Source organism: Anser anser, assembly GCF_964211835.1.
Source record: "Anser anser genome assembly, chromosome: 13".
In the NCBI taxonomy this organism is placed as follows: Eukaryota; Metazoa; Chordata; class Aves; order Anseriformes; family Anatidae; genus Anser; species Anser anser.
Window position 1 is genome coordinate 2,411,246 of NC_139734.1, and position 19,428 is coordinate 2,430,673.

At 45.0% G+C, this 19,428-nt stretch overlaps 1 long non-coding RNA gene across 1 annotated transcript in view; it reads left to right on the plus strand.

Annotated features, from left to right (window-relative positions):
• Positions 1 to 3,306: 3,306 nt before the first annotated feature.
• LOC310881061 overlaps positions 3,307 to 19,428 on the plus strand; it is a 183,160-nt gene continuing 167,038 nt past the window's right edge. Inside the window, exon 1 of the long non-coding RNA XR_014572098.1 lies at positions 3,307 to 3,339. This is a non-coding gene — a long non-coding RNA (uncharacterized lncRNA). The remainder of the gene's footprint in view (positions 3,340 to 19,428) is intronic.

Consider the following 19,428-nt stretch of genomic DNA (forward strand, 5'->3'; position numbering starts at 1 on the left):
TAAACCCCGACTAGTTTCACTGAACCCTCTTCCATTTCAGTCGTGCAAAAGTCTGCTGTGTTAAATGCTGCTATATTAAAGAATTGTGTGATTATCAAGGAAGTGTTTACCCAGTGGTTTTGAATTACTCACATAAAATCTCCCCGGCTTTCTAAATATTGGAACAATAAGTAATACCAAAAGTTAAACTAGTGGATAACTTCAGAGAGATCATGCTGATTTCCATAAAAAACTACTAACTACAGAAACAACTTGTTGATTTGTTTACTGAGTGTCAGTAATCTTTCTTTAAGCTCGGACAAATTCAGCAATTTCATGTGCCTTTTTCTGACCTTGGATTTTTTTCTACCTTGGACATATATTTGATATGATATTAGAGTTGTCTGCAGTAATCCTTAGGGATGTGTAGTCTCTTTCCATGAGATCAATAGCGCTTTCCTGCTAAAGTGCTTTTTTTGTGGGTAGTCATTCCAAACATGGTGCGCTCCGTAAAAAGCCCTCTAAGTGTTATTTGAAACAGATTGAAGTTTGCACCTTCTGTTATAATGTTTTTCAGAATGATAGAAAAATAACTTCTGTACAGAAAGCCTTTTGCTCAGTCATCACAAACGCTGTCATCTTACCAGCCACTGGCCTCCAGTTTTCACAGAATCACAGAATCACAGAATCGTCTAGGTTGGAAGAGACCTCCAAGATCATCTAGTCCAACCTCTGTCCTAACACTAACAAGTCCTACACTAAACCATATCACTAAGAGCTACATCTAAACGTCTTTTAAAGACCTCCAGGGATGGTGACTCAACCACCTCCCTGGGCAGCCCATTCCAATGCCTAACAACCCTTTCAGTAAAGAAGTTCTTCCTAATATCCAACCTAAACCTCCCCTGGCACAACTTCAGCCCATTCCCCCTCGTCCTGTCACCGGGCACATGGGAGAATAGACCAACACCTACCTCTCTACAGCCTCCTTTAAGGTACCTATAGAGAGCGATGAGGTCTCCCCTGAGCCTCCTCTTCTCCAGGCTAAAAAACCCCAGCTCCCTCAGCCGCTCCTCGTAAGACTTGTTCTCCAGACCTCTCACCAGCTTCATTGCCCTTCTCTGGACTCTCTCGAGCACCTTCATGTCCTTCTTGTAGCGAGGGGCCCAAAACTGAACACAGTACTCGAGGTGCGGCCTCACCAGAGCCGAGTACAGGGGGACAATCACCTCCCTAGACCTGCTGGCCACACTGCTTCTTATACAGGCCAGGATGCTGTTGGCCTTCTTGGCCACCTGAGCACACTGCTGGCTCATATTTTTTCCCGCATGTTTGTAGTGGGCAATGGATGTGGTATATGTTGGGGACTGCTGATGTTCTAATGATGGTTGTGGTGATTATGACACCAAATGCTGACATAATCAGCCTGCAGGATGATGCTCGTACAGAAAAGCCCAGCTTGGGTGGGAAAGACTCAGAATGGCTCAGTTGCTGGATGTTGGTCTGCAGCACTGCAGTAGCAATGATTATATTGGAGAAACATCGTATGCAGGGGCAGCAGCTGTCTACCCACTAGATTACCAGCATGGTAATTCTCTATAGAAATTCACTAATTTCATTTTTTCTCTCTCTGACCATGTAAGCTAGTAATGTATATGTATGAAAAGGATGATTGAAAATTGCAGTGGAAGATTGTGTCCTGAAGGCTTGTTACTTTGCACGTGTAGCTCTTGAAAGAATGTCTATCTATTCCTACAGTTTTAATATCAGAGTAAGTGGAAATACCCAGTTTCTGGTCCATATGCATGTTCTGCAGAACTTAAGATGCTTGAAGTCCTTGAGTTTCCCCTGGCTGTTTGTGTGGGGCTCTCTAGCAAAGTGTGGTGGCTGACAGAAGAGCAGGAGGAATGTGGTTTCCTGGAGGCTTGGTCTCAAGTTAGGTAGCCTACAGCTTCCCAGCTGGGCAGTCTCTGGCAAAACTCCTGAATGCCTGCTATTCTGGTGGCTGAACGGAAGCACAGAATTGTTTCACACTTTTTCTTTCACGCCAAAGTGCAAGCCCTAAACCTCTTACCCTCTAATTACATTGCACCTTCAGTTTTCAGCTTCCAAGTTTTCAGAGATTCTAAATATCTTTTGATGCTTTTGTTCTTGTTGAGAAGTATAGGAGTTGACCATGAAACTGCACAGAAGAGAAATGTATTCATTCACCTTAACTTTTATTCTATTCCTACTCTTTGGAAACAGCTCCCAGACCTCAGAAGAGGTTGTATGTGTTATAAGGGTATAGACAGTCTGTTAACTAACGTAGAGAATTGGAAGCTCAGGCTGAAAACCAAATAATTTTTAGTCTTTCCTGTAAAAGATGGTGGTAAGTTCACTAAAAGCTCTGATAATGCTGTTACTGCTTAAAGCTTTTCTGCTTGCTTTTTTTGTGTTACAAATACTTACTATAACGTTTTTTTTTTTTTTTTTCTTAATAGCCTGCTTTTACCTCAACCTTGCTCTACTGTGGTTTTAAACAAGTTATCAGAGGGATCATGCTCTTATCTTTGCATGTTTTGGGGAACTGTGATTTTATCTCCTCTGCCCAATTTGTGTTTCTTCATGACTACAAGGAAGTCACTTCAAGATTAACTGCAATGGCTGTTGGTGAAATGAACTTTTGTACGAAGAAAGCACCTCACCAAAAGGCACTGCAAGGAGTATGGTAGATCTTGTGTGGAAAGGTGTAAGAAATATATTACATAGGGCCTAACTCTTTCCTTTGAAAAGAGTGAATTCTAGTCTTTACCCTGTAACGGTAGATGGAAATGGGGAATGTTCAGCATAGGTTAGGACTGAGCCCTTACTGTCCAAAATTGGTTAAACAGATGAAATGATCAGAAGACTTACAAGGTTGCATGGTTTTTTTTTCTCCACCTATTTGAATTGATGATGGGTTATTGTGCCATGCAAAGTAGCTTCAGCAATTTTTCTGAGGGTTCAGTTAATACTAGTTCTGCTTTCCCTACTGTCCTGGTTCCAGTTAGGACAGAGTTAATTTTCCTCATAGTAGCTGGTAGGGTGCTATGTTTTGGATTAGGATGAGAAGAGCGCTGATAACATGCTGATGTTTTAATTGTTGCAGAGCAGTGTTTACACCAGGCCAAGGACTTTTCAGCTTCTCGCTCTGTCCTGCCAGCGAGCAGGCTGGGGGTGCAGCAGGATCTGGGAGGGGACAGACCCAGGACAGCTGACCCAAACTGACCAAAGGGGTATTCCATACCATCTGACGTCATGCTAAACAATATATAGGGGTGGCTGGCCGGGGTGGGGGGCCGGCTGCTCGGGGATAGGCTGGGCATCGGTCAGCGGGTGGTGAGCAATTGCATTGTGCATCGCTTGTTTCTTACACATTATTATTATTAATACTATTATCATTATCACTATTATTATTATTGTTATTATTATATTCCTGTCTTAATAAACTGTCTTTATCTCAACTCACAGGCTTCACTTTCCCGTTTCTCTCCCCCATCCCAGAGAGGAAGGGGGGAGGGTGAGCGAACAGCTGTGTGGTGTTTAGCTGCCAGCCGGGTTAAACCACAACACCTCCATTCGCTTACTAAACACACTTCAGAGACAAAAGCTTTCAATACTCTGATATCTGCTCCTGTTAGTACTGTTTTATCCAGAGTGCAGCTTCCACCTACTGCAGGGATTTAGGGAGGGGAAAAAAACAACAACAACAACAAAAAACAAGCAAGAATGTATTTTCAAAGTTGTATAAAATGTCTTTAAAGTGCAGGGAAAAACAACTCAGCAAACCTCCCCTGCCTGGGCACCACAGAAGAACTCATGATGACCTGCTTGATTGTTTTGCTTGTCTTGTTAGTTGTAGCATGTGATATGAACAACACACAGCTCTTGTTTCTCTAGTATGCCCTTCTCTGGCATCACTGGTCTTGTGAGCAAGTACATTTCCTTGTTACTGTGCCCCAGGGGCTGTGGCTCCTGCACAGAGGAGCAGGGTGTGAAGCTGGGCTGCACCATATTGCTGTCAGCTCATAGCCAGCCACCCCCCAGCAAGGTGCTCTGTATTCACTTGTGGAAGCAAAAGCAGGTGGAAAGTTGATTTATTCCCTGCCTGGAGATTTCTGCAGCATAAGATTATCTGTGGGTGACATAAAGGCAGCGTAGCTGAATATACAGGGGCTCTGCTGGGAGCTCTCCTGCTTGCTGGCCCTGGGCACACAGAGACAGGAGTGGGGAGAGAAGGACACGGCTGTGAGCCTGTTGTGCTCTGTGTCCAGGCTGATGGGATAGCCCCTTGAAGGGCTCTGCAGATGAAACAACTTGGCCAGATTGTCAGTCCTTCAGGCTGTTGTGGTTTTTGGCATGATGTGATTTTTCTCTATCAAAACCAAACACAGCCTTTTCTCTGCGAGAAATTGGCCTACACAGGCTTATCTTCAGCATGGAGGTTGTTGGCTTCTGTTATAAGCTTGATTTATCCATTTTACTTGCTGGTATGAGGCACCCACCATGTTCTCCAAGGTATTTTCATTTAGCTGGTGAAGCAATATGTGAGACTTCTGGGTTTGATGCTATGGTGTCCACCTTGGAGGTGTAAGTCTGCAAGGAGGGGACATCGCTGCTGGCCCTCTTGGTCCTCCTTTGTATATGAATTCACCCCTATAAGGAGAGCAAATTGCAGAGGACCTAGTTATACCTCTTATGCTGTTGGTGACATTGTACCTTGTTCCTGGTGACCACCAGGAAGATGAGATGCATCCTTGTAGCTACTTATAGACTCCCAGTGTCTGATGGCATGAACCATTGAGTAGGGTGTATGGTTACATGGGGCAGCCCCTTGAACTGGGGTGAATCTCTGACTTTCTAGCCTAGAAAGAGGCCAAGGTAGTTTCTTCCCAGAAAAAAAAGCTGTTCATTTGTACAATTACCATATGGCTTGTAAGCCATTGCCTTGATGTTGCCTGTTCAGGACAGCTTTATTAGTACTTGTGTACCCCTGTTCTTTGTGGGCGCATGAAAAAAGAGGCCTAATTTGTGGAGACTATGCACTTGGACACGGTAAGAAGTTACAGATCAGCTAGTTATTTTATGTGACAAGCTCTTGCTGTCCTGATGGTAAGCCCTCTCTGGGTGCCTGCCTGCAGCAGACAGCTCAGCCAGTCCTTTCCTCCCTGCTACAGTTCCTGTGTCACAGCAGCTACTATGCTGTGAGACCTGCATGCAATTCCTTTCATTTAATCTGCTTTCAGAGCCTTCTGCAAGGCAGGTATTTTACCACTGAACAAGAAATGAAGATGATATTTACTATAGGCACAGTTTGCCCAAAGCCATCGTTAGCAAGACAACTTTATTAGTATGTTTTGAAAAGGTAAAAGCAGGGTTCGTGAGCCTAGTGCCCTGACTTTGTTATCTGGATTTTGGAAAGCCAAAACCAGGCAAAATTGTCTGTGCTTCAGACAAGACCTTTGAAAGAAAATTGTTTCCTTTTGCAAGAAATGTTCAAGATCGGAGGACAGTACCTGGCAAGCTCTTCATTTGGAAATAATTATTATTGGGCTTTGGGAAATGAGGGCACATGGAAGCCCTGGGGGAGCCTGGTGTCCGAGGGTTAAGGGGCAAGGGTCACCTACTGTGACTCCTGTTATGATGCCACAAGTCCAGTGCTGAATTCACTTTCCAGCACACAACGACTGTGAATACTCTTTTTTTTTTTTTTTTGAGTGGAAATGCAATATGTGATGAGCTAACTTTTATCTTGTGCTTCCCTAAACCTTTGGGACAAACTCATCACTTCTGCAAGCCGTTTCATGTTGCTGAGGAGCCTGTCTGGGGATGGCTCAGTGTGTGCATAACAAAAAAGTTAAAAGGAGTAAATGCTGAGAAATGATGAAAACTATGGCTCCAGCCCTTTCTTGAATCCTGGCCTTCATGATAAGAAGCTGCCTCATGAAGCACTGCCTCCTGACTTATTCCACCATCCGTCCTCGCACAGTTACAGTGCCCTGTTAACACAACATTGAATTTATTCAGTGTCCAGTGTATTTATCTGGTTAGTGCTGCGAGGGACAGTGCTGCTGACGTCCCCAGGAGTGAGCCAGTGCTGCACGGAGAAGCTCGGTCAGCTCAAGGTGACACCAGCGGTCCTTAGTTAAACAGAGCTTCAATCTGGAGCTCCCAGTAGGTTAGTGTCAGAGCTGCATCATCTTCCTTGCTGTGCCTCCACATCCAACTTTCACAGCATCACAGTTGTTTAATTATTTGTTGGTTGTTGCTGACCTCAGTAATTGTCTGCAGAACTTCTGGAGGAAAAAAAAAAAAGTATCTAGGCCATTTAAAAAGCCCTTTCTTTGATTAGTCGCTTCTCCAGGCTTTGGGGACTTTGCTACCTCTTCCTTAGCAGCCGGTTGGGGGTGGCAGCAAGGTTAGAGAGCATCCTTGGTGCTGTTTTAGGTTAGTGCCACTCTGGCCCTCGTGATGCACAGGAGGGTGCAAACAGCCTATTTTTGAGTTGAAATGGGTAATGTCAAGAATGCATAGCTTCTAACACATGCTGTCTTATGAAGTAAGCATGGGATTGTGTGTTTCTGATTGCTTCTTGACTCAAAGTGATAACGGAGAGTCATTTGATCGAGACTCAGCAGGAAAACTACTAAAAGTCATTTAACTCTTAGTGTGGATGTCTCTTCCTAAAACACATCCATCTCCTGAGAGATGTCTTCATCTATAATAAATAAAAAGTGTTGTATTATAACATCTTAATATGCTTTTTTTCCTGATCTGGGCAAAGCTCTTTGCCTTTTAAAATTCCCCATGATTTCATTCAGGAAATATATATAACAGTTTTATACCTATATCTCATTTTCTGAGTGGGTTTGTAGTGAGACTGTTGTGATATTTGAAGTGAACAGAAGCTTTTAATTGTGATTACAGAACTGTTTTAATCTCTCTGTAGTGGTGAATGTAGAAATGCAAACTATTCCTTACAGTATAGCCATGTTTTACTTAATTTGGTGGGATTTTGATCTCTGACTCCTGTGGATCTCTGATTTGTTGTATTGAAGTGCCTCCTGAGGCTCCAATTGAGGACGGCTGATGAGACTTCACTGCTGAAATACAGTGAATACCTTCAGTAGCAATAATTACTGCCTGGAGCAACTCAAGAGCTGGCATGTTATTGAAATGTTCCTGTTACAACTCAATTTCTGTGGAGCTAACAGGAGAATGCTGTCCTCTTCTTTACATAAGATTTCACTCTTTACTCCTAATTATGAAGGATCGTGTTAGGATGACAGTTTATTTTCATATTTACTTCTCATTTTCCTGTTCTTGAATGGTTTTAGATATCTGTCGTGTCTTTTAGGAACTTTTAAATGAAAACAGTTGTATCAAAGGAAAAGAATGTGTTATTGTTTTATGCTGTTTTCATATCAGATGTGAAAAATTTCTGGCAGTGCATTGCAAATATACCAGAGTGGTCCTCTGTTCTCAATAGCAGTGATTTGTGCTATTTCCTCTAAGAGGAATTTCATCCTTAATTTCTCTTTTTGTCTTCAGAAATGGTTGAGTTTCAACTGTAATTAAATGTTCTGGAGATCCAGTCGAACAAAGATCCCCAGATAGTTATGTCATTATTTATGCTGATAATAAATAAATAGTAGAGTTCTTGTTTAAGGTCCGCTAGCTGTACTGAATGATGAGACGCTGGCATGTTCCCACAGATGTGTTACAAATGAGGGGTAGACTTTTGTTTTGAAAGAACCGTTTGTGGTCAAAACCAGAAACTTCCTGAGGGATGCATTTTTGATTAAATGTAAACTAAGACTTTAAAGCTTGCAGACTTGTATTATGTTTTTGTAAAGATTTTAGAGCTCCCACTGTGCATTAAAGATCCCAGTCTCTTGTTTTCAGGCCTGGCAGTGAAAGAGTAGCTTGGTGAATCCCTGTATATGTTTTCAGGATAACGTGTCCAAGGAGATGAACTGTCTCATAAAACTAGCAATATGTGAAGCATTAAATATGTACATAACTCAGAATCACAGAATCGTCTAGGTTGGAAGAGACCTCCAAGATCATCTAGTCCAACCTCTGTCCTAACACTAACAAGTCCTCCACTAAACCATATCACTAAGGGCTACATCTAAACGTCTTTTAAAGACCTCCAAGGGTGGTGACTCAACCACCTCCCTGGGCAGCCCATTCCAATGCCTAACAACCTTTCAGTAAAGAAGTTCTTCCTAATATCCAACCTAAACCTCCCCTGGCACAACTTTAGCCCAGTTCCCCTCGTCCTGTCACCAGGCACGTGGGAGAATAGACCAACACCTACCTCTCTACAGCCTCCTTTAAGGTACCTATAGAGAGCGATGAGGTCTCCCCTGAGCCTCCTCTTCTCCAGGCTAAAAAAGCCCAGCTCCCTCAGCCGCTCCTTGTAAGACTTGTTCTCCAGACCTCTCACCAGCTTCGTTGCCCTTCTCTGGACTCTCTCAAGCACCTTCATGTCCTTCTTGTAGCGAGGGGCCCAAAACTGAACACAGTACTTGAGGTGCGGCCTCACCAGAGCCGAGTACAGGGGGACAATCACCTCCCTAGACCTGCTGGCCACACTGCTTCTTATGCAAGCCAGGATGCTGTTGGCCTTCTTGTCCACCTGAGCACACTGCTGGCTCATATTCAGCTGACTATCAACCAGTACTCCCAGGTCCTTCTCCGCCAGGCAGCTTTCCAGCCACTCATCTCCCAGCCTGTAGCACTGCTTGGGGTTGTTGTGCCCCAGGTGCAGGACCCGGCACTTGGCCTTGTTGAACTTCATGCAGTTGACCTCAGCCCATCGGTCCAGCCTATCCAGATCCTCCTGCAGAGCCTTCCTACTCTCGAGCAGATCAACACACGCACCTAACTTGGTGTCATCTGCAAACTTACTGAGGGTGCACTCGATCCCCTCATCCAGGTCATCGATAAAGATATTAAAGAGGACTGGCCCCAGCACTGAGCCCTGGGGGACTCCACTAGTAACCGGCCTCCAACTGGATTTGGCTCCATTCACAACTCTTTGGGCCCGGCCATCCAGCCAGTTTTTATCCTAACAAAGCGTACGCCAGTCCAAGCCACGAGCAGCCAGTTTCTTGAGGAGAATGTTGTGGGAAATGGTGTCAAAAGCCTTACTGAAGTCAAGATAGACCAAGGTAGACATCCACAGCCTTCCCCTCATCCACCAAGCGCGTCACTTGGTCATAGAAGGAGATCAGGTTCGTCAAGCAGGACCTGCCCTTCATAAACCCATGCTGACTGGGCCTGATCGCCTGGTTGCCCTGTAAATGCCGCGTGATAACACTCAAGATAATCTGCTCCATGAGCTTCCCTGGCACTGAGGTCAAACTAACAGGCCTATAGTTCCCCGGGTCTACCCTCCGGCCCTTCTTGTAGATGGGTGTCACGTTTGCTAGCTGCCAGTCGACTGGAACCTCCCCTGATAGCCAGGACTGCCGATAAATAATGGAAAGCAGCTTGGCCAGCTCCTCCGCCAGTTCGCTCAGTACCCTCGGGTGGATCCCATCCGGCCCCATCGACTTGCATACATCCAAGTGCTGTAGCAGGTCACCAACCATTTCCTCATGGATAGTGAGGGCCACATCCTGCTCCCCATCCCCTTCCACCAGCTCAGGGTACCAGGTATCCAGAGAACAACCGGTCTTGCCGCTAAAGACTGAGGCAAAGAAAGCATTGAGCACCTCAGCCTTTTCCTCATCTTTTGTAACTAAGTTTCCCCCCACATCCAGTAAAGGATGGAGATTCTCCTTAGTCCTCCTTTTGGTGTTGATGTATTTGTAAAAACGTTTTTTGTTATCTTTAACGGCAGTAGCCAGATTGAGCTCCAGATGAGCTTTGGCCTTTCTAATTTCGTCCCTACACAGCCTCGCAACATCCTTATAGTCCTCCTGAGTAGCCCGCCCTCTTTTCCAAAGATTATAAACCCTCCTTTTTCTCCTAAGCTCGAACCACAACTCTCTGCTCAGCCAGGCCGGTCTAGTTCTGCATCGACTCGTCTTTGGGCACGTGGGGACAGACCGCTCCTGAGCTGTTAAGATTTCCTTCTTGAGGAGTGCCCAGCCTTCCTGGACTCTTTTGCCCTTCAGAACCTCCTCCCAAGGGACTCTGCCAACCAGTGTCCTGAACAGCTCAAAGTCAGCCCTCTGGAAGTCCAAGACAGCGGTTTTACTGGTCTCCTTCCTGACTTCGCCAAGAATAGAGAACTGAACCATTTCGTGGTCACTCTGCCCGAGACAGCTCTCGACCACCACATCTCCCACCAGTCCGTCACTGTTTGTGAACAGAAGGTCTAGCGGGGCACCTCCCCTGGTAGGCTCACTAACCAGCTGCATCAGGAAGCTATATTCCACACTCTCCAGAAACCTCCTAGACTGCTTTCTCTGGGCTGTGTTGTGCTTCCAGGATATGTCTGGGAAGTTGAAGTCCCCCACGAGGACAAGCACTGACAATTTCACGGCTTCTGCCAGCTGCCTGTAGAACTCCTCATCAGTCTCCTCATCCTGGCTCGGCGGTCTATAACAGACCCCCACCAGGATGCTTGCCTTGTTGGCCTTCCCTCTGATCCTAACCCACAGGGACTCAACCTTATCATTCCCAGCCTGAAGTTCCTCAACATCAAAACACTCTCTAATATAGAGAGCCACACCACCACCCCTTCTGTGCTGCCTGTCCCTTCTGAAGAGCCTATAGCCAGACATTGCAGCACTCCAGTCATGAGAGTGGTCCCACCACATTTCCGTGATGGCAACCAAGTCATAGCCTTCCCGCTGCACGATGGCTTCCAGCTCCTCCTGTTTGTTGCCCATGCTGCGTGCATTAGTGTAGATGCACTTCAGCTGGGCCATTGCCATCTTCCCCGGCTCTGCCATTGTTCTCCCCGGCACAGCTCCAACAGGCCTTCTTTCAGCCCCATCCCCCTTCTTTCCTAGTTTAAAGCCCTCTCAACGAGCCCTGCTAGCTCCTGGGCTAGAATCCGTTTTCCCCTTAGAGATAGGGACCCGTCTGCGGCCATCAGGCCGGGTGCCGAGTAAAGCGCCCCATGGTCAAAAAAACCAAAATTTCTGTGTTGGCACCAGCCTCTGAGCCACGTGTTAATCAGGTAGGCTTTCCGTATCCTCTCGGTACCCCTCCCTGCTACTGCAGGGATAGGTGAAAACACCACCTGTACTCCCGCTCCATCCACTAACCGTCCCAGTCCCCTAAAGTCCAGTTTGATAGCCTTCAGGCTTCTCTCATCAATATCATCACTGCCAGCCTGGACTATCAAAAGAGGGTAGTAGTCAGAGGGGCGGACCACGTTGGGAAGCTTCCTGGCAACATCCCTGACTCTGGCCCCAGGGAGGCAGCCAACTTCCCTACAGATAGGGTCAGGTCGACAAATAGGGCCCTCAGTTCCCCTGAGAAGGGAGTTGCCTACTACAATCACCCTTCTGTCTTTCTTGGTGGAGGCAGTCTTGAGGCGTGGAGTCGGCTTCCTCGCCCTAGGCATCCTCCTGGGTAGACTTTCTACCTCGTCCTCACCCACCAGTCTCTCAAGCTCCAGGGCCTCAAATCTGTTACGTAAGGGCACCTGGGAATGTGGGGCCGGTATGGGGGGGCATTGCCTGAAAGGTCGAGCAGGGACCTGTCTCCATCCCTCCTCAACTTCTAGGTCGCCCCCCTCTGCCCGACAGCAACAGGGCAGGGGGTCCATCCCCATTTGGGGTGTCTCACCCCGGTACCTCTCCTTCAGGCCCTGCAGGGAGTCACTCCACCAGTCTATCTCCCGCTCACACTCCCTAATAGCCCTCAACCTCGCCACCTCCTCTTTGAGTTCTGCCACCAGGCAGAGCAGGTCGTCCACCTGCTTGCACCTCACACACACGGCGCCTCTGCCTCCCTCAGATGGCAGCAACAGGCTCAGGCAGTCCCTGCACCCAGAGACCTGAACTGCCACATTTTTGAGCAGGCGGTCAGTCTGGGTGGCCACAGACTTTCTAGTGAGAGTGCTCTGCCTGGTGCAGACCATCGCAATCCAGTTAGCAGTCGACAGCCGTTAAAGATGTTGTTTTTATGTGCGGGGGGAAACTCCGCCCTCACCGCCCTCCCTGCTCGCCCTCCCTGCTCGCCCTCCCTGCTCGCCCTCCCTCGCAAACTGCCGCGCCCACCCTTCTGACGCGCCGCGCCCTGTTTGCCCGCCCTGTTCGCCGCGCTCCCTAGGGGCTGCTTTTGAACGGCCGGGGAGGGGGCGCTGCTGGCTCCGCCTACGCCTCGTCAGCCTCCCTCGCGGGGGCTGCCGGGTCCTGGCGGCTCCCTCGAGCGGCCTCGATGGCGGAAAAAAAGGCCTGCCTGTCCCGATCCCCCGCTCCGCTGCAGACCGCGTCTACCCCGGAGCCGATCGCCTCGGCAAGTGGCTCAACTCTTATTAACCACAAACAGTCAGCATCTGCAACTGAAATGACAAAGCGCATAAAGCACCAGGCATGAAGGCAGAAAGGAAAGGATGAGCAATGCTGGCATGGCAATTACTCTGCTCTCGAAACTGGGCCCTCTGTGGAGACTCAAACTCCCGAAGTGTGACACAGATGATGGTACTTTGCACTTGGTTTGCACTTACATGTTCACAGTGCTGTACAAACATTTGTGGTAATTAATCCTCAACTCTCCTGTGGGGAAGATTATTATTATTACTTACTCCAGTGACAAGTCTGTAAAAATCACAGGCTACCACTGTCTGGTTATTGCTGTAGTCTTGATGCAGAGATCCTGAGCAACTGGCACTTAATTTGTACCATGATGTCATCAGAAATATACTAAACATCTCCAGGAGGTCCATGTTATTGCAAGCTTTTTTTAATCACGTATCGTGAACATGGATGATCTTAGGACTGTGAACTAGTCCCTTTCCTGCAGGTAGTTTCTCAGCAGCTATAATCTGCCCAGGGAAGTTCTTGTTGTAAGGACTGTCATTATAAGAGCTCGCTTACTCTCCTTGTGGTCCATGCCCGGTTTTAACACACTGCGCATCATTCAGCATGATATGGCCCAACACTTGCTTCCTGATCTGCTCAAGGAAGAGTGGTAAGGTACAGATGTGCATTGCATTGGATACTGTTTCAGTTGATACATTAACCTTAATGCAGGATTTTCAGAATTTTAGTGGCTTTAATCTTTTCTCCCGTGTCACTACTTCTAGTTTTTGGTTTTGTTATAAAGAGAATAATAGAGGCTAAAGACCAATTGCTTGTGCAAAATACTGCTTGTGCATATTACTGGGTCAATATATTTGTACTTGAATTAATGCAAATATGCAAGACAATATTCTGATCCTGTACTCTTAATTTGTACATGCAAAGTACGCTTGAGTACATTTACCATGTGTGAATCTGTCATTTAACTCTGAAGGTACTACAGATTTGAAGAATGGTGTGTGTTTGTTTTTTTGGAGATCTCCTTGGTGGCTTTGGAGATCTTGCTCTATAGGAGAGGAAATGTTAACCAAGCTCTTCATCCAAAGTGAAGCTCTTTGGAAGAGTCTTTTTTTATTTTTTATTTTTATTAAATCACATTGTGTAAATGAGAGTCCCAAAGGAAAAGACTGTGGCTTGAAACAGAAAAACATCATCCTGAATGTGGAAGAGGGGAAGTAGTTAAAATATTTATTTCTAGTAGGTTGGAGAACAACATATGTTAGGCTGGCTTGACTTTTTCCAGGCATAAACTACTGTGACATGCACTGCTACGCACAGCAACAAACACTACCTAAAGCAGAACGCCCCATGAAGCATTCAGTGAGCACAGGGTGGTGGAGGCAGGATGGTGTTTGTTTAAGAAGAAGCTGATGTTTGTCAGAAGATGTGGCAAATACGACATTATTTTTTATTTTCTACACAACCTGTAAGGTATCAGACATGTTCTAATGAGATTCTGAAATACCAGGCTTATAAATATTGATCGAGGATGTTCATTCTCATCCACAGAGAGATTGCATTTTGCAATTATACAGCTTCACTCATGTGAACTGTATTGCAATTTGTTCTTCTGTCTCCTTCACAGGAGGAACTGTTCAGAGTTACAGTTCAATCTCTGTTCTCAGTCAACCCTCTTTTGCCACCTCTATTTCTGAGCTGATGAGATATTTAAAATTGCCTGGTATTTGAAGGATGCCAAACAAGGAGATTTCAAAGGCTTGTGTATGAAACTTAAGAGGTGGCAGCAGTTGTTTTCTGTTAGAAGAACGGGAAAGTTGGTCACTATTTGTCGTTTTAGAGGAAAATGATCTATTTTCACTTAGAGCTTTCTAAAAATGTTGACCTATGCAAAATGCTGTAACCCTGGAGTGCACTATGCTTCTTGTGTCTTGCAGTGAATGCACGTGAAATTTTGCATTAGTCTTCGCTTAGTTCATCACAGTAAAACCCATCTGAAATTTCCAGGCCTTGTTTAACTTCAGGCTTGGGGAGAGACACAAAATGAAACAGGCACCCTCCCAGTCCCTCAAAACTAAAGAAACCACCCACCAATGCTCCAGTTTCCTGGTTCACAGCCCTGCTGGTGATACTTCATCAGGTGGGCTTAGTTTTTGAAGAAATTTGAATATCACAACTCAAGTCTGAATGTCACAACTCAACAACCTTTTGTTTGAGAGATGCAAGTCTTTCTCTTGATGTCTGAACAGCGCACTGATTTGTGGGCAGTGTGTGGCCAGACAGATTGCCTTCCTCTCCTTCAGCCTTCACTGAGGTATTTTCACTGCTGCATCTGAATATCCACTGTTAGTGATGGCTGACAGGTAAATACTGTCTTGTGAGAGAGAACACAAGCTGTGTAGGTAATCTTTTGCTGCTTGTTTAGTGTTTTCTAAGCTGAAGACAAAGCTTTTGAGTCTGGTTTGAAGTGAAAGATACTTAGTGAATGCTGCAATGGGGAGAAATAGCTGACCTCAGCTGCTTACATATAATCCTAAAACAGGGAAGTTGAGCTTTGCATTTCCAGTCTTGAGATGTATACAACTGAATAGACTATAAAATGGAGAAGCGGGTTGAAAGGCACCTCATGCCCAGAGGGATGGCTGAAGGGGCACAGAGAGGTATTCAAGTTGGCTGCTTCTGGTCTGTCTCAGTGCTGTCCCTGGGTCTTGATCTGGCAGAGCTGCCAGGCTGTAATGTCTACCTGTTCCTGTGTCACACCCTGAGCTTTCCTCACAACCCTGCTCTACTTTTCTGCCTTCCTGCACTTGCTTGACCATTTAAAAAAAATAAATAAATGTACTGCATGGAAAGTCGATAGCTGTTTGCTGGGGGGCCCCCTTCAAGGCTTCTTGCTGCGGCCAACAAGATGTTGGCCAACAAATGTTGGCCAACACTGACATGGGGACTGACTGCCCCTTCAGCAAAAAAAAACTAGGAAGGGGAGGGAAGGGGAGAATCAAATGGCTTTTCAGAGGCACTGCTTTCCTGTGCCAGCTACAGGCTTCTTGCCTGCTATCCCACAGTTGGTTGTATTTTCTGTTAACAGTAATTTTCTATCATTATGACTCCAGCCTTTGTTCTCTAAATAGAAAATAAGGATAGGCCATGCAGTGAATAGATCAAAGCTGCTTTAATAGTATGCTTTTTGTCAAATGTATGCAGCCACAGCAGAGCTGTATACAAACGGAATGCTGTTAATCTTATTTTGGCACCAGTGAGAGCATGTAAATGAATTAGATATTGAAGTAAAATTACATCCTAAACTTCTTGCCCTTGGAATTATCAGAAATTGATTTTTGGTATATATCACAGTTACTTCATGCACAACCATAATGCATTTACTTTCTGTCTAGTAGAAGGGCTTGTGAATTTACCTGATTCTGGGAGCATGAACCCATGTCAATAATAAGGCAAAATGAAACGCAAGCAAAAATCCAAACCCTTCAGAGCCGAAAATCTACTCTCCTGGGCTGTGATTTGGCAAACAAAGCAGGGCCATCTTGTATTTGAGCCCTTGGAGAAACAAGTATATTGTTGCAGAAGGGAATGGCTCTTCAGGTGTCTCTGTTCCTATTGATGGTAACACTGAGGTGGTTGCTCTGCCTGGAGATGTTTCTACATGTGGCTGGAGTGGGTATCATAGCTGTGGTGGTGGAGGAGAAAATCCACTGTAGAAGGAACGAGGCAGAGGAAGATGACTCATGACTCACCTCTCCAACCTAGCAGAGCATATCTGCTGTGAAATATGAGGTGAAGTTAAAGCAGCATGAACTTAGGAATTGTTTTTATGATGTGCAAACTGTGCTGATAAATGTACTGTGGGAGAGAAACTCTGCAGAGAGTGCCTGTGGTAAGTGGAAGCTCCCCATGGGCTCTGTGCCAGCCAGACGTCGTATGGCTGAGGCAGGTACCGTGCTGAAGCTGAGCTGAAATCCTGGCAAGAGGCTGAACAAATCTTTTTTTGGAAAGAATCTAGAGAACTGGGATTCAACAGTGCATGAAGGTGACTGTATATGTTTTGGCCCTCTTGAACCTATGCTGTGACAGTGGAAATCCCCTGAATATATTCCTATATTGGCCTGGGATGAGGTTTGCCCTGGAATAGGTTTCCTGGCATTATGCATGTCAGCACAAGATGACTTCAACATCTCATCTGTAGAACAGCTGTGTGGCATGAGATATTGCCTGCTTGTAGCTTATTAAACTGGTGCAATAGGATCTACAAGAACAGGTACTTTATCCTTTCTTAGTGAAACGTCTTTTCTATGCAATTAAATACGACTACAGTATTCATTTTTTCCTCTGTGTTGGCAATTGTGTGCTATGTTTCTCTCTCCCTCCTTCATCCCTTCTTTCCCTCATAAGCTGCATTTTACTGGTGGCTGCGGTGGCCTGCTGGATTTTCCCTTCAGGGGTATGTTTCCTACTTTGAACCATCCCTTGTGTCACTAGAGGTTCTTACTGCAGGTGACTCAATATCAGGCTGAAGCCTTCAGATTCTCTGGATGGAAGAGCTGTGATGTGTAATTAGCTTGAATTTAGAGACATTAGTTGCCTTGAACTAAATGTGTGTAAAACTTCTGGGTTTTTCATCCTTTGATGGAGAAAAGACCACAGTGTTCAGTCATGGATGTAAAACTCATCAATGCTTCAGGCAAGTGCTGTGGTTTGTGGTGGCATGGATAAATGCCAAATGTGAAGCTCTGCCTGACGCTAAGCTACAGCGTGAAACTGTTTGCACTTTGGAAGTCATTCAGTGCAAACACAGCTTTTCCAGCATCAGGCTATGATGGGACTGACAGCAGTTTTTGGATGTTCCCCTAATGCAGTGCAGCATATATGAAGAAATCAAATGCTTCAGAGTGGGCAAAATACTATCTGTAGTGCATGTTTCCCCCTGATATTAAGAGGGAGTGACTAGGGCAGAATTTGTACAAAAATGCATTATACTACTCTTCATCAGTGAAGGCTGAATGTAAAGATTTCTCATTGAAATATGACTTGTGGTATGTCTCAAGGACATATGCAGACATGTTCTCTAGGTACTTATCTGTGAAGATTTTTCACAAGTTGATGCATTGCTACCTTACGTTTGTTCAAGGACAGCTCCAGTGTAGAATGAGAAGAACTTGAACAGCTTCGGGTGGTTCTTTTATTATAATTCAAAATTAGAGAGACCACATTTTTCATAATTAGGGATAAAAGCAGGAGCAGTTGACTGACTTTTTTATTAAAGAATAACTGAATATGCTTGGCAGATATGTGAATATGAACATGAATTATGCGTTGGGATTATTAGTAATAAGATGGTGAATCTTTCTTGTTAATGCAGGGAATATGTCCCTAGAATTGTTTGCTTACCTTCAGTTCAGTCCCTGTGTTTTAGGACAAGAAAAATTAACATTACTTATCACTGTCTTTTCACCATTTTTTTGTAGCCAATTATGTCTCGCATTCATAACTCAGATTTTTAGTAGAATATAAATGAAATAGGCAGATTACCTGCTTATTTTTAGTTAATAACATTGCAGCCAATGAAGATAAAAACAAAGGAATGGGAAATCAATGCAACAACTCCAACTAAAATTAGGCAGCCAAACTGTTAGCGAGTAGGGAAGGAGAGGGGCAAAAATGTCAGTATTTGTGCTTAATGATCTGCTAAGAAATGGCATCCTTAGTGAGGTATTTTCTACCTCTCTCCCGGGGAGGTAAAGCTGTCTGTTTTCTGAACTTCAAGATCAAGTTGTTCCTGTTTAGTTTAAATAGGAAAATGTCTGAAATCCCCTAATGATTGACCGGGCCATGCTCTTCAAAACTGCCTCCTGGTAGAGCTTCCTGGCACCATATCTGTGCTGGATCCAAGAAAAATGAAAAGGTACTTGAATACCTAGCTCAGATGTGCTGGAAGAGAGCTGAGCTCCTGTCACCTATGGTGCTGGCTCACTGAGGGGAGGGCACGCACGGACACAGTGATTTTCCTTTTCAAGCTGTCAGGAGCAGCTTTTTTTTTTTTTTTTTTTTTTTTTCTGTTTTACAGTTCATCAGTGACTTTTGCATTAGTAAAGCACTATTTTGTCCACCACACATCTGCCTGTCACTTCCTGCTCTCCAGAATCAGCATCTGTCTGTGGATTTTCACTGCTCTGCCTAGGGCAGATTCTCCACCAGCCACTTCAAAACTGCATTGCGTGACTTGAGATGGACAAAGCACTCTGCAGATGGATGACCTGGAGATTCCCATGTGGGGATTTTGGAATTGTATGCCTTGGGAGGGTTTGGCTTGCTGCTCTTCCCTTTGGAGCATTCCTGCTATAGGTTCATAAAACATCAGACAGGAGCATCTGTGAAGGATGCTCCTAATGTAACATGAATCACTGACGTTCTCCAGTGCCTGAGGGTGAGTTTCATTATTGTCAGGCTTGGTTTTATCCAGGCGAAGCTGTATTAAAGCAGAATTAGAGCTTGGTATTTATATTCTTATGCTGATTTGAATTGTTTTTAATTTCTTTCTAAGTACCCAGATGTGATCATTAAGCATAATAGATGCCTCTTACCATCTCAATTCATTACACACCACAGGCCAAAATATGTACTTATTAGCTTGAGTTCTTGTTTAACCCTTTTTATCAAGCAACAGTTTTGGAAATGGATAACACAGCCGAGGAAAAAATGTTACCATCATACTGGCTGCTGTGGTAAGTTGTGCAGCAGAAAAAAATGTCATGTTGCAGCAACGAGACCATGGTCTATTAGATATTGTATGGCTGCAATTTTCACTCCTGCTTTCTGATTATTGGTGCTGAGACTTTAATCACATGCGTTTTCTTATTGTGCTTAACAAATTATTTAGCACATTCTACCTTATTTAAGGCACATGAAGAATAACAAATAGGCCTCCATCATTCCCTGTCCTGAGGCAGGGATAGAAAGGGAA